The 15,817-nt window shown below is 35.1% G+C and overlaps 1 non-coding gene across 1 annotated transcript; it reads left to right on the top strand.

The window, feature by feature from the left end:
- The first annotated feature begins 13,793 nt into the window (after positions 1-13,793).
- On the top strand, positions 13,794-13,900 carry LOC111921341 (small nucleolar RNA R71). The gene has a single exon (XR_002860150.1). It is a non-coding gene; the product is annotated as a small nucleolar RNA R71 (small nucleolar RNA).
- The last annotated feature ends 1,917 nt before the right edge of the window (positions 13,901-15,817 follow it).

Below are 15,817 nucleotides of genomic sequence, written 5' to 3'. Positions count from 1 at the left end.
TATGACAAGACCAACATTAAGTATTGTGAGTCTATATAATCATAAGGGGCGAGTTGATAGAAAGATATGTTAGAGTTTTGTGAGCCTATATACTTAATAAGTGTTTATGTATTGTTGTATATGATATTTTTTGAAACTCACTAAGCTTTGGCTTCAAGTTATGGATCAAATGTTTCGAGGTACTTCCGATGATCGATGGAAGACGAAGGCATGACTATATACATTTTTTAACAACATTCGTATTTTGTTTTACTGCAATGTTATATACTCTAATTTTGGATGTTTGGTTGTTAGAACCAGCATCTCTATGGTTTTGGTTTTATGAAAAAGAAGTGATTTACTTATTTTAAAATGTATTTTTTTATTAAATTGGGACTTACACAATGGTTCATATATTAATTAAGTATAATTATCAGTTTAAAAAAATGAATAGATAAATACTTTCCAAATTGATCAATCATAACATTAAATTGTAATACTAAATAAAAAGTCATGTTTAATTTTATTAAACGCAAGCACAGATACGTGTTATTGAATGAGATGATTCTAATATATGAATATTTAATGTGGTTTAAAATAATTATATATATATATATATATATATATATATATATATATATATATATCAACTTATTGTAAGAGTTATTAGTTTACAAGTAATTTGTTATTAATTTGGATATATATATATATATATATATATATATATATATATATATATATATATATATATATGCAAAAATATTAACTACATAGTTTTATTATGTGCGAATATTTGCGTAGTTATATATATATATATATATATATATATATATATATATATATATATATATATATATATATATATATATATATATATATATATATATATATATGTCAACTTAGTGTAAGAGTTATTAGTTTACATGTAATTTGTTATTAATTTCAACATATATATGCAAAAAAAAAATAACTACATAGTTTTATTATGTGCAACACATGAATATTTGTGTAGTTTATGTATATAAAGCCATCATTCCTTTTTGACATACCGTCTATTCTAACTTTAGCTCTATCGCCTTTAAGTTATTTTTTTATCTTAGGATTAAATGAAAAAAAAAGTAAGAAAGTTAGGACTATGTTTAAAAAGACAAAACTAAATATGGTTCGTATGGGCTGTCGAAACTATCATTTTTCTCTAAAACGTTTTGGACTAACACCTCTAGATTAAAATATGTTTATTATTGTGGTTTTGGTCCTTTTTTGAACACATATCGACAATGGCAATCCCACTTTAAACACGTCACTAAATCACATCCTAAACACCATCCCCGTTAGTAGATCAATCAGTATAACGACTTGGAATCACTGATATATCTTGTTTATAGGTTTATAATAACGATAATGAACTTAAACATAAATTATACTTAAAGTACGGTAAGCATAGCTTAACTTTAAGGTGGTTTAGCGAGAAATCGGGCTCGACGTAGGCAGAACTTCTGAGCCGAAAGTTCTACTTGTCGGAGCTTTCTGACGCTCTGAAGCTTCGCTACTAACACTTAGGACGTGCTAGAGAAAGTAATTGAGGCCTTGGGTGGTTTGGGAGAGAATGAAATGGAAATGTGTGATGAAATGAACAAAATTCGACTTTATTTATAGGTTGTCCAGGGATCTCTCATGTCGTGAGATATGCCTCTCACGTAGTGAGTCATGCGTAGGCACCACGGCTTCACCTAGTGTTGAAACATGGTGCAAGTCACATGTATTTAATATTGTTTGGACTAACACCTCTAGATTAAAATATGTTTATTATTGTGGTTTTGGTCCTTTTTATTGGTTTGTTTTATCTCATTTTAGGGCAATCATTTCAACAATCAATCACGATCAAGCAATAATAGAGGTAATATCCCCGTACCTGATTTTTATTTGAATTTAGTTGCTATAAAATGTTCAAAGACCAAAAGACCCTCTAATTACTTATTGAGTTCATTGTAATTGTGTGAACAAAGATTTTAGAAAAACACAAAATCTCAAAGAACAATTCTCTTCCCTCATTCTAGGGCTATGCAATCCTAAGCATGTGCAACTTTGAAAGCATACACTTAGCAATTAATCCATGTAACATTAATTTCCATATATAGCATGGCTAAAACATTGGGAACACTTACTTGAGCTCGACCGCTTACGCGTATTACATTCTCCCCTATTTCTTACAAAATTGATTTTAGGAAATTTAACTTTGGTTTCTCTTTGAAAATTAATTTGTTACCATTTGCTCAGTTTGAGCTCTGACACACCCATAAATGTGCCTAAATCCCTCAAACCAAGGCTCGGATACCAACTTGTAACAGCCCAAATTTTACAGGAATTTTTAACTTTTAATTTCATAAATATTAATCACGAGGTGTCCAAAAATCCCATTACATAACCATATTTTATTAAAATTAAAAGTACGAAAACCAAATGTGAAAACACCGGAGAATGCACGTCGCGCCATCAAGTCGGGTCCTTGCCCTTATCAAAAGAAGTACATGAAACATGCAATAAAACTGTAAGGAAAAGCTTAGTGAATTTCCCAAAATACACGAATCATATAATCACATAATACCATGCACACATATACACATATAAGTTTGTCATGGAATCCCTCTATGTTCTTCATTGGAATGTCATGGGCTATCCCCATAGTCTTATATCCCAGAGTCATGGGCTCCTCCCATGGTCTTGCCAAATGCCATGGGCTCCCCCATGGTCTACAGATAAGTCCACATATCAATCCAATAGCACATAGTTGCATATACCAATACAAATCATCTGAAAACCATTAACAGGCCATCCTTGGTGTCTTCGACCCATGAGTGTGGTGAGAAGACTCACCTCAGTCTGCTGAACACGATAGCTACTCGAGTACTAGCCCAAATCTCTAATTGTATAAATATACTGATCAATCTAATTAGATTTCCAATTCAGCTAAGGGCCCAACATCATAATCTTTGGCCCACTATTCAAGCCCAAAAGTCTATCCTTCCATAATGGGCCCAAGGTCAAAGTAGAAACTATAATGGACCACATGGCCCAATAAGTGTTGGTCTAGTGTCTAAGTCCATAACTATTTTGGTATGTACTTGACCCGATGGTGCATGGTCCTTTTGGGTTGCCTTCACTAAAGCAACTTGATTGGAGAAATAAATAAAGAGAAAGGTTATTATGATTTATTAATATGTTATAAGAATAATATATTAAAGGAGAAATCATATTTGTTTAATTAATATTGGTCAATTATTAATTAAGAATTAATTTTGTGATCAAATGTAATTAATTAAACTAGAGGGGCTGAATTATAATTATGTGATAGTTGCAAAATAGGGCAATGGTTATCCTTGTTAAAGGATCGACGAATTCAAGGATAAGGATATCCTTAAAATCGTCCAAAGGTCCAAGAGATAGGGATTTCCAAGGCTTATCTTATGGTTGCTTGATGGGAAAGTAACTAGATAAGGATAAGGACTGAAACCCTAATCCCAACCCTATATAAAGACCCCTAAGGCCATAGGATTTCGTACACTTGATCCCTAGAAGTCCTAAGGACGAAATCTTATACCTCTCCTCTCTCCTTATACCTTCTCCATTTGCTCTTGGTGTTTGTAAGCCATTAGAGGAGTGACACTTGTAACTCTAAGCCTTCCAAAGTCAATTCATGGAGGAATTGGGATTGTTATTGCTACATAACAATCAAGGTAATATCTTAAACCTAATTATATGTTAATATTGATTTCCCTATGCTAGAATTAGGGTTTATAGTCTTGGATTCAAAGCATGTACAATAGAGAAACCTAGATCCAAGCATTAGGGTTTGTATGAGCACATAGGATGTCTTATGACCAAAACCCATCAGTGGTATCAGAGCCTTGATTGGCTTCAATTGTATTGATGCATTGTATATCTGAAAAATTCGATTTTTGGTGTTTTGGAGGCTGGACTCGCCGAGTCCATAGCTGAACTTGCCAAGTCCATGGTGACTCGACGAGTCCAGGCTTGACTCGACGAGTCAACTCGTCAGATAGGCATTATCTCGGGATTTCTTGCTGTTTTTGCATTGGGATAGTTACCTTATCATGTTAGATCAATATTAATCCGATTATATGATATATTTGACTATATTTTTGATCTAATTGAGGATATTTATCAATTAATAAGATAATTGTTTCCTTATAAGATAATTGATTAATTATTTTGAGTAAATTGATAAATTGTTTTGCAAGAAATCATTAAACAAATCAAATATGGATAATTATGTAATTAAATGTTAGTTTAGATTATTTGTTATTTGATCCTTGTTGTTATGAAAAGTTTCATATTTTTCCCTTTAGGTCTTATAGTTTAAATTTGAACCCAATAGTTTTGTAGTTTTGAAATTTAAATAGTTGAAACCCTAATGTGTTGAAATGTTTCAAAACTTGCCCTCAACTTTTGGAATTTAAAAGTTGATTAAAAGTTTAATTAGGAATGTTAAATTCTAAAACTCTAGTATTGTTTTGAAAAAGTTCAAATCACACCCTTATGGTTTTGTTAATTAATTAAGGTGTATAATTAAAGAAGTTTAATAAATCCATAAAAGTTTAGGTTTACAATTTAATTGAATTAAAGGTATAATTGTTAAATTAGACCACCTAGTATTTTGAAAATATAAAATACACCTTATACTATATATAACATTAAAAGTCTAACATTATATATATGTATGAGTAAAAGTCAGTCTTACCGTTAGTAGGCCTCATTCACGAAGCTAGTCTATAAGGGGTGTTTAAGGAAATTGCCTATAAAATGGCGATTGAATGGGTATCCACTCTTACCCACCGCACTCTTGACTCGTGGAGGGTCGTTAGCCGAATGGGTAGGATAGGACAAAACCTCCCATTATAAGTATAATGAAATATAAAAGTAACTAAATGTTTTCATAAAATTCCCAATCTTAGTTACTTAGGCAAAAGTGAATTGATGCAATTCCATGAAATTACACTTTGTGCCCTTGCGAAGACGTTAGTGGAGCGTGTGTGGTTTACCGGCACACTAAATGGTTCTAAGCAAAGGTAGCAAAGGGTGACTCAATGTTTGTCATAGTTCGGTGGAGCGTGTGTGGTTTACCAGCACATCGAATAGGTGACTGTAACATGTGAGGGCATCATGTAAGTTTGCATGGTTATTCACACCCGCTTTGTGATCCTCCGCACCCCAGTCACAAACAAGAGTGGCATATCGAGATTTTAACATGCCATTGAAAGTTCAATGAATCTCAAAGGATCTAGGAGTTTTCATAGATTTAAAACTTAAATTTCTTTTTCGTTTTTCATGGTGGAAATTAGTGAATCGCCATTCACTTACCTTTAAATATTCTGCAATTAGGGTTACGGCATCCCTCTCCCGAGTTGTGGAATATTGTGTTGGGTCCTAGCCTTAGTATCTCATTTGGGTGATTTACTAAGGACTCACTCAATCAACTAACTTGAATTTGTTTTTCTCCCGTTTTGTAGATGTCAAAGTTCGACAACTATGGTCTTCCCAAATCCCGTGGAACAAGCATTCCACATAAAGATGGTTTTCCATGATTCAATCGAGGAACGTGGAATCATGCTTCACTTCCTCCTCCTCCTCCTATTGTTCTCCCCAACCCACAAGATCGAAGAATTGAAAGGTTCAATATCACTAAAGCCCTATTGGAAATGAAACATGAAGATGGTAATCCCGTGTGTGCCCACGTTCTAGGAATGAAATCACACATTGATAGGTTGATAATGTTGGGTGTGTCATTCCCGAATGAGTTGGCTGTGAATTGGGTTTTGCAGTCACTTCCTGAATCATATAATGATTTCAAAAGAAAGTATTATATGATGAATCATGACGAGAACCTCATTGACCTAACTTACATGCTCATTGCTGCTGAATCAGAAATGATTTGGCGAAGCAATGGAGCGTATTTGTTGGAAAAGTCAACCGACCATGCTTCCAAGGACGTTCTAGGAGAACCGACCTGCGTTTACTGTCAAAAGAAAGGGCGCTGGATACAAGTCTGCCCAAAGAGCCTGAAGAGTCCAGAAGATGGGAGAGTCAAAGAGTATGGCTGCGCTTCAGGTAAAATCCACTATCTAACTCCATTAAGTTCCTATTTATTAATTCTTAATACATAATGTAATAAGATTGCATTTGAATGTTTTACAGGATCGGTGAAAAGAAAGGAAGTTTGGTGAAAGAGCAAAATGAATCTAATCATAAGGAATGGATCTTGATCGCATGGACTTGAAGATTAGATTTTGATCTTAGATAGTTATGATAGAGTTGTTAGAAAATTTTCTTTTGAAATACATACTTTTCAATGGATTTTGCATTGTAAGGACAAATGTTTTCCGCTGCTTTTATAAATAAAATAAATTTTCGTTTGACTTATTTATTTATTTGTTTATTTCCTTGCAATGAAATCGTTATGAAAATTGGTGTTCGCATATTTCTACAACAAATGGATTTGGTTCTTATTATATTATGGAAAGTCGAGAATTTACCAAATAGGGAGAGTTTCTCATCGCTCAAGTTTCAATTGGACAGAAACTTGGAATCATGCAACGTGGATGCACGATTAATGAGAAATTTCGTATTTGGAAATTAGACTAATTCATTGACAAAGTGTCAAGTGAAAGACTAGGAGATCGAGTACACAAAGTTGCGTGTTGATCAAAGTCCACCATAAGAATAACGAGATATTCATCATGATTTACTAAAGGTTTAATAAATATGATTATAGTTATAAGATTAAGTGTAATTCTGAATTGATTGAAAAAGTTTAAATCAATAGTAGAACGAATAATAAGAATCAAGTAGGCAGAGAGATAAAAGATTCTCCATTCTAAGAAGAAGGGAGAGTACCTTTTATGCTTTATGATAGGTCTTAATGATTAAGAACCATATCTCAATTGATCCTCTAAGTGAGTCTTGGTACAACTGTATTTCCAAGAAGAGGAATCAAAGACTGAAGAAATGGTTAAATCAATAAGTCAATCATACTTCGTTCCAAAAACAAGTCTTAAAGTTAAGATTGTGATAATGAGTGAAAAGTATTAAGAAGGTTTATAACATTCATCAATTGTGGAAAGTTGTGATGTCTTGGATAAGACAAAGACCAACTAGGACCAAAGTTATGAAGTGTTTTGTCTTGATAAAAGCTACACTAACTATTAAATATTTATTTGTCAAGAAATGTTTGACAAGAGAATTTTATATGTCAAGGAGTCAGTGGGAGTCTTAATGGTCTTGAAATGTTTCAAGAACAAATCAAATAAACATTATCGATCATCACTAGCACACGAGTTGAGGTTTACAACCTATCGTGTTGACATTATTCTGTTTCTATGCCTATCCAATCGAGTTAATCATGCATGTGAGTCCTATGAGTTCTCATTTGAATGCATATAAGGCAAGGACCTTGATCAATGGAAAGTACATTGATAAGAAAAGGTGAGTTGCTTAACTGCTTGGAAGACATGGTGGGCAGCTGTGCTACCATAAGGCAAGAAATCAAGATTAAGAAAGTTCCGTCCATATGAGTTTGAATTTGTCGTAAACTTTAGTTTTGACAAATTCACATGGATAGGAACACATACACCATTTAAATCTAAGTGTCATAAGATTTCCTCCTTCATGAAAATGATTGTGAGGAAATGCTTTCACTAAGAGAGATTTTAAGAAGATAGTGATTGTAAAATTGCGTTCTCGAATTCGATTATGGTTACGGTATCCCTTTCCATAATTTGAATTGTGAGGTTTGGCAATTAGTCTTAATTGTTTAGACACACATATGAACTATCGAAGGCAAAGGTGTATAAGTTCAAGAAGCCTTGATAAAAGATTATCAAAGCATTAAGTATTAGAAACATGGACTTAAGAAATTCAATAAGCATTGTTTTTCTGAAAGTTAAGATGTTTATGAATACATGTCGAAGCTAGTGGGGGCATAAGTGTTATGTTTTATAATAATCATCATGATAGTGGGAGCATAAATGTTATGATTGTATGATTATTAAGGCACGTATTGCAAGTTGGCAATATTAATTATAGAAAACAAGAGTCATTCTTTGCAAAGTTGTAAGGAAGGAATAGTTGTTTTGCTATAATTAAGGGAGAGAATATTATGCTTCATTCCAAATCTAAAGGTTTAGGTTGAGAAATGTTAATAAATTTAGTCAAGGGTATATAGTGTGTTCTTAAAATTTCGATTATGATTACGGCATTCCTCTTCACAATTCGAATTTTGAGAAGATAGCAAATAAAACATTATGCGTCGTGTCCCATACGCTTCGGGTATAGGATCGATTGCAAATGCTTTAATGATTGACCATTCTAAATTTTTCCAAATGTCTAGCGCATTTAGAGGGAAAAAGGACTAGAATTGGTTTTGACTAAAATAATTAAACAACTATCAAAGGACAATCCAAAGTTCGACGAGGATTGGTCACTTGTGAGTAGTTGGAAGCATGGTATTGGATGGACCATATCGACATTATTATGAATAGAAAAGATTCTATTAAGAATGAGTTGTCATATGGAAAATATGGAAATGTGTCCATATTGGATGGACCATATCGACATCATTACGAATAGATGAGATTCTATTAAGAATGAGTTGTCATATGGAAAATATGGAAATGTATTCATATTGGGAATTTAATATTGAAAAATCTATGATTAGATTAGAAGCTTTTATGCGAAAGGATGTTCAAAGGAATGTACTTTGAGTGAGAGACATCATATCTAAGGAGTTGTCTTGTAACAATCGCCGATAGAAGACTTTGTAATATCATTGGCAATAGTCTTTGTGACTTTGGTGCAGTGACATTACGAAAGAATCATTGCATAAAATGTTAGAATCTAGCATATTCTATAAGTAGCAAGAATTTGATATTCTTAAACTTATGAAAAATGGATTTGGAGTTGTGAAATGAGAATGATTGGAAATGTGTTCAGTGTGATCTATTTCACAAAGTAAGAACCATAGGTAACATTGTGTGCATGCTAGGAGCATGGGACAAGTGTTGTAATTCAAGTAAGAAGTTGATTACCCGAAATGACAAATAATGAGTAATCAATATGGTGATAAATAAAAGGTGTTTTATTTATGCTCAAAGGTTTGGGGCCATATGGGATTAGTATTATTCTTGTGTTTCACATTTGCATGATTTGACATCCAGAATAATAGAGTTTATTAAGAGTAATCGAATTATTCAAACGGGCCACAGTCGTTCATATGTTGGAAGTAGATATGAATGAAGACTGTCGTGAATTGGTGTGTGGATTGTCTAAAGAGCATTAGACATAAGCAAATGTTTGCTGCAACGTTCATGAGTGCTTATGAATATGAATTTGAGCATTGGATTAAACCCACGCTCACTTGGATCACTCCATGAATTGTATCACGAGTGATTGGTGAGACGATAACATCTTATATTCTTGAAACCGAGATGTGTGAGTTGTATCTTGCGAATCGGTTGCACATTGATAATATGTAAACGCACTAGTAACTTAGTGTTATAAAACATATTGTTGTCTGTGATTCGGTGCATGAGTGCAAGCGAGCATTGTATCAAAGTTTATCCATTCCTTTTATTCAAAGTAGGATAAAAGCGATATCTTTGGGCCCCTCGATAATTTAGTGATGACAAACGTAAATGCTCGGCCGGGCTAGGGCTAATTTGATTTGTTCAATTAGTTAGTCGTCATAAATCGGAATCGAGATATAGTACAAAGAGAATGATTTGAAATCATATCTCATATGATATCTAGAATGGAGGAATATATGATCCCTTATCTAAGGACACGCGTATTTGATATGATCAAAGTTGACAGCGGCTTTGGAAAGCTACAATTGCAGATCGGGATCCGAAGTCATACGCAGAATAGTTGTTAGATTTATCCAAGTGGGAGACTGTTGGTTTAGTGTCTAAGTCCATAACTATTTTGGTATGTACTTGACCCGATGGTGCATGGTCCTTTTGGGTTGCCTTCACTAAAGCAACTTGATTGGAGAAATAAATAAAGAGAGAGGTTATTATGATTTATTAATATGTTATAAGAATAATATATTAAAGGAGAAATCATATTTGTTTAATTAATATTGGTCAATAATTAATTAAGAATTAATTTTGTGATCAAATGTAATTAATTAAACTAGAGGGGCTGAATTGTAATTATGTGATAGTTGCAAAATAGGGCAATGGTTATCCTTGTTAAAGGATGGACGAATTCAAGGATAGGGATATCCTTAAAATCGTCCAAAGGTCCAAGAGATAGGGATTTCCAAGGCTTATCTTATGGTTGCTTGATGGGCAAGTAACTAGATAAGGATAAGGACTGAAACCCTAATCCCAACCCTATATAAAGACCCCTAAGGCCTTAGGATTTTGTACACTTGATCCCTAGAAGTCCTAAGGACGAAATCTTATACCTCTCCTCTCTCCTTATACCTTCTCCATTTGCTCTTGGTGTTTGTAAGCCATTAGAGGAGTGACACTTGTGACTCTAAGCCTTCCAAAGTCAATTCAAGGAGGAATTAGGATTGTTATTGCTACATAACAATCAAGGTAATATCTTAAACCTAATTATATGTTAATATTGATTTCCATATGCTAGAATTAGGGTTTATAGTCTTGGATTCGAAGCATGTACAATAGAGAAACCTAGATCCAAGCATTAGGGTTTGTATGAGCACATAGGATGTCTTATGACCAAAACCCATCAATAAGGCCCAATCAAAACACCAAAAAACTAAAGAAATTCCCAAGGCCCAACATTATCCTAACGGTCCAGGCCCAAGACTAAGAGAATTCCAATTGGTTCGTAAAGTCCACCGAAGCCCAACGATCACAGCTGAGCGTACCCCCGACATTTATCAGAAGTACACTAAGTATACTAGGTTATTTGGTTGTACGCGCAGCGTACAGATTGGTACGCCCAACGTACAAACAGAATAAGCACATCCCCTATTAAGTGCTTAACGCATGAAGTCCTTATGTTCCAAACTCAGATTTAGGTCATTAGAAGAGTCCTAAGGCATAAATTTGGCAACTTTATGCCTTTGCATGCCCAATATGCTCCCAACAACTCTTTACAACACATTAAGACCTTTCCAAGGGTCTTAATTCATGCATGGGGCAAAATAACCAACAAGTCTACATTTTTATGACATGAATAAACTAAAGGACCTCAGATCTACCCTCCTTAATCTATGGAGTTGCTCAAACTCCCAAGATATGATTCATGAACTCAAACGAGGACTAAATAAAAAAATATTAGATCTATAAATGACAAAGATTATCAAGGAGAAATCTTTTTACCTCCACAAGCTTCCTAAGCTGCTCTATATGCAAGATCCAGAAGCCTTTCCTTCCTTCAAGATTGATTCCATTTCTTCCCTTTAGCTAACACACCAAGAATGGGATTTTTGAGGTAGTCACAAGCTCAAGAAACACGCACTATGGGTTTTTGGGTTTTAGGGACGTTTGAGGATGATGGAGGCTGGATAGGGTGATTGACAAATGACTTAAGGGTGTTTAAAGAGGTTACAAGCCCGAAAGTTAGGGTTTTGGCTATCTGTCACATACGCCCCGCATTTGGGGTGCGATCATTCCTCCACAGTACGCTAAGCATACTCTTAAGTACGCCCAGCGTACAAAAAGGGACCATTTTTGCAAAATAATCTCATTTAAAGGAAGGAAGGGTAATAACCTATATTGGAGTATTACAACTCTCCCCCACTTGAACTAGACTTCGTCCTCGAAGTCTGCTGTCGCAAACAGATCCGGGTAATGCTTTCGCATCTCGTCCTCTGGCTCCCACGTCCATTCAGAGCGCTTCCCGTGTTTCCATTACACCTTAACCAACTTCACCACCTTGTTCTAAAGGGCTTTAGTATTTCTATCCAATACTGTAATGGGTTTATCTACGTAGTTCAGGCTCCCATCCACCTTAATATCATCCAAGGAAATAACCGTAGTCTTGTCTGATACACACTTCCGCAGTTGAGACACGTGGAAGGTGCTATGAATCTAAATCAGCTCATCAGGGAGATCCAACCAATAAGCGACCTCGCCCACCCGGGCGGAAATCCTAAATGGACCCATGAATCGGGGTCCCAACTTGCCCTTTTTTCAAAAAGGTATGATACCTTTCCAAGGTGACACCTTAAGCAACACATAATCTCCCACCTGAAACTCGAGGTCTGATTGACGACGATCAGAATAGCTCTTCTGACAGCGTTGTGTAACCCACAACCTTTCACGCACCCACTGAATCAAACTTGTGGTCTTAAGCACCACTTCGGTTCTACCCATGACTTGATGTCCAACCTCCCCCCAATAAACTGAAGTCCTACACCTCCGCCCATACAATACTTCAAACAACGGTCAGTCAATACTAGCATGATAATTGTTGTTGTATGTGAAGTCTACTAGTGGAAGGTAAGTATCCCAACTCCCTCCAAAGTCTAATACACAGGCCCGAAGCATATCCTCATTAAGAAAAGCGACAAAAGATTGAACTTTGGAAGCTTGGAGTCTTCAAGTTATTCCCAAACTCACATGGAAGAGTGAGGCGTCCAGTATCTCCCATCTTCTTTGGTAACTCTCCCATAATCACCTTAGCACTTTGCTCGCTAGGAATTACCTTGGAATTATTCTCTAGCTGTTGGCGTGTGTCAAGTAGATCTTTCAAGAATTTGGCATATTCAGGAACCTTAGGTAATGAATCAATGAAAGGAGTATTAATTGAAATACCCTTCACTTGCTCCATAAACTTCAAATGCTCATGCTCCAGTGGATGGATATTAGCTTGTGACTGGAACGGAAGCAGAGGACGATAAGCTTGCACATAATCAAAGCTTTTTTTATTAGACCCTTCCCACGTCGTGGGTTTGGTCTTTCAGCAACAATTTTTTTTCTAATCGTGACTTCTTCGAGCCCGGTCCGGTCTGAGATGGGTCGACTTCTAGTGCTTCAATGAACTCAGAGATGGAACCCTCTTCAGTTTCTATTACCATTACATGTGATTGAGGCTTTGTCTCAGAAATCTTTGGAGATAATTTTTCTTGTACAAAAGTAGTTAGTTGACCTAGTTGGACTTCAATATTTTGGATTAATGTTTGGTGATTTCTTAGTAAGGCTTACTGTTCCTTCATGATATTTTGATATTCCCTTATCAATGCATCAGTCTTATCATGTCTTTCAGAAGCCTCCATAAATCTATGTAGAATAGACTCAAGATCAACTTTCTTTTTAGGAGGTGGTTTTTCTTTTTAGTATAAGCCTTGGTCAGTCTGCCTATATTTTTCTTCTTTCAGCTTCTCATATTTTTCATATGGTAACCACTCCTTCTTTGGTTTTCTCCAACTTTCATCATACTTATCCCCACTTGAATAGCAAACTTGTACCTTTTTATTTCCATTTTCATCCAAGTGGCAATCTTTTGTTAACTGTGGACCATTGCACATTTCACAACCAACTCGAATCGCATGAATTGATTGGTCCATCATGGTCATTCTTCGGTACATAGTATTTAGCATGGCTAGTACAATAGCCATGTCTTCAGAATTTCCTCCCCCAATGCCTTTAACTCCATCATGTACTGGATTGTGTTACTCACGAGAATGCTTTGAGAACTCTTTAATTAACTCCTTGATTTTAGCCAGATTTTTCTTTGTAAGTGGTCCTTGAGAATCTAGGAGTAGCCTTGTCATGACATTCACCTCGTCGTAAAAGATAGACACTTCTTGTTGTATGTTAAGGTCATTTTGAGGACAGTTTCTTAGTAACCCTTTATAACACTACCATGCCACATAATGCGACTCACCTGGTTGTTGCTCAAATTTGGCTATTACCTTCTTAAGTTTAGATACCTTTGATGGTGGGCAGAATTGTTCTAGGAATTTCTCACGCATTTGTGCCCAAGTAGTAATTGCACCGGGTGGTAGTGCCTTCAACCAATCTTTGGCAGCTCCCTTAAAAGTAACGGGAAGCATACTTAACAAAACTTTATCTCTAGGAACATTCGGGACATTGAAATAATCTGCAATGTGATTGACCTCATCTAGGTGCTTGTAAGCATCCTCATGATCCTTCCCAGAAAACGGTACGTCCTTAAGTGCAGTAAGAATGTGTCCTTTCAACTCGAATGCTGCAGTGGTGGGAATTGCGGGTTGTACTAAACCGAGACCGGTGTCTTCTCGGATTCTCTTCTTGTATGCTCCCATGGACATATTCCCAATGTTTGCCATCTCATTTTCTGGCTCGTCATCGGGTTCACTCTTTTCTAGTTCGAATTCGGGTTCAGACTCGTATTCAGATTCTTATGGATTAGGATTTAGTTCAAAGCTTTCAAACTTGCTTTCGTCCTTCCTTTGATTGCTTGACTTACCTACGCTCTTACCCTTTTTCTTTCGAAAAAATAGCTTTAAGGTCTTTGAAAGGCGACTTCTTTGGTGGTTGGTTTTCTTCTACATTTTATCCGTCTTTTTGTGAAGGGCCGACTCTGGAACTTCAACTGGTGGTACCAAAGGTGTGTTGGAACCTCTGGTCATGAACTACTGCAATAAAACGAAAAATGTAAATCTGAACAAAAACTAAATAAAATAGCCTACAGATTGGTCACGACGACGTGGTAAATAGAACCACATCATGTTGTCACAGAAAATCTAAACAGTAACTAAAAATAAATAAACGTAAAACTACTGATCCCACATCGTGGACTTAAGGTCCACGTTATGGGTTCAATATTGAAACAAAAACTAATGCAAAAAACTTAACTTTTGCAGTTTTTACCCCACAAAAGGTTTTACCCCACAAAAATGATCAATTAACCTAAAGCAAATAAATCAACAATCAACTAAGTCATTCCCCGGCAACAGAGCCAAAAACTTGATGCGTGCAAATAGCTACACCTAATTTTACCTACTATTTTACTAGCTATTCAACCCAGAGTAGTATACCCTTTTGCAAATAGTATAACACAAAAGTCGGGTATCGAACATAGGGAACGAGATTAATTATTTAACCTACTTACTATTAAGTTAACCTAAAATTCTAGCAAAAGTAAAAGGGTTTTTTTATCTAATTTTTCAAGTTTAGACAAAATTAAATTCTCAACAACTATTTAATATATTATTAAAAACACTTCTGTTAGTTCGAATTCACTTTCCCCCAATGGTTTAGCTATTAATTATAACAATTCCCGTTGGTTACTAATTATGTTATTATTAGCAATTCCAGTCCAAATTTACTAATATTTAATTAATTCTGTAGAGCTATGCATGGCGGTACAGAATTTAACACAAAATCAATTATTAGATATGATTGGAGTTATGTAAGATTGAATTAACGAACACAATTGTGGTCATAATATGAGTTCTCCAGCACAACGAAATTCAATATTTTAATTACTTATCTAAGATTGGTTCGATCTTAGCTCTAATAATCTAATGTTCACTAAATTACTAGGTAATCAAATTCATGCAGATTAATGGTCACTAAACTACACAGAATATGAATTTAAAGCAACCTAATATTAAATTAAGCATCCTAGGTATAACAATCACACTAAATCCATTAACCAACAAGAAAAGTCTATATTAATATAACCAAACCATAAGTTCCAGCATCATCTAGCTAATAGAAGCAGCTAGATTTAGCTACTCATAACATCAAATAAACAATCAATCTCAACTAATAAAGACATAGTAAATTGTACCAAAAAAGAATAAAGTTTTTATCTTCTCTTCTTCTTCCTTGGTGTTATTACCAAGTTTCTGGCT

Source organism: Lactuca sativa, chromosome 9 (genome assembly GCF_002870075.4).
Source record: "Lactuca sativa cultivar Salinas chromosome 9, Lsat_Salinas_v11, whole genome shotgun sequence".
NCBI lineage: Eukaryota > Viridiplantae > Streptophyta > Magnoliopsida > Asterales > Asteraceae > Lactuca > Lactuca sativa.
Note: the sequence above shows the minus strand (reverse complement) of the source record. Positions and strands in the feature narration are given on the sequence as shown.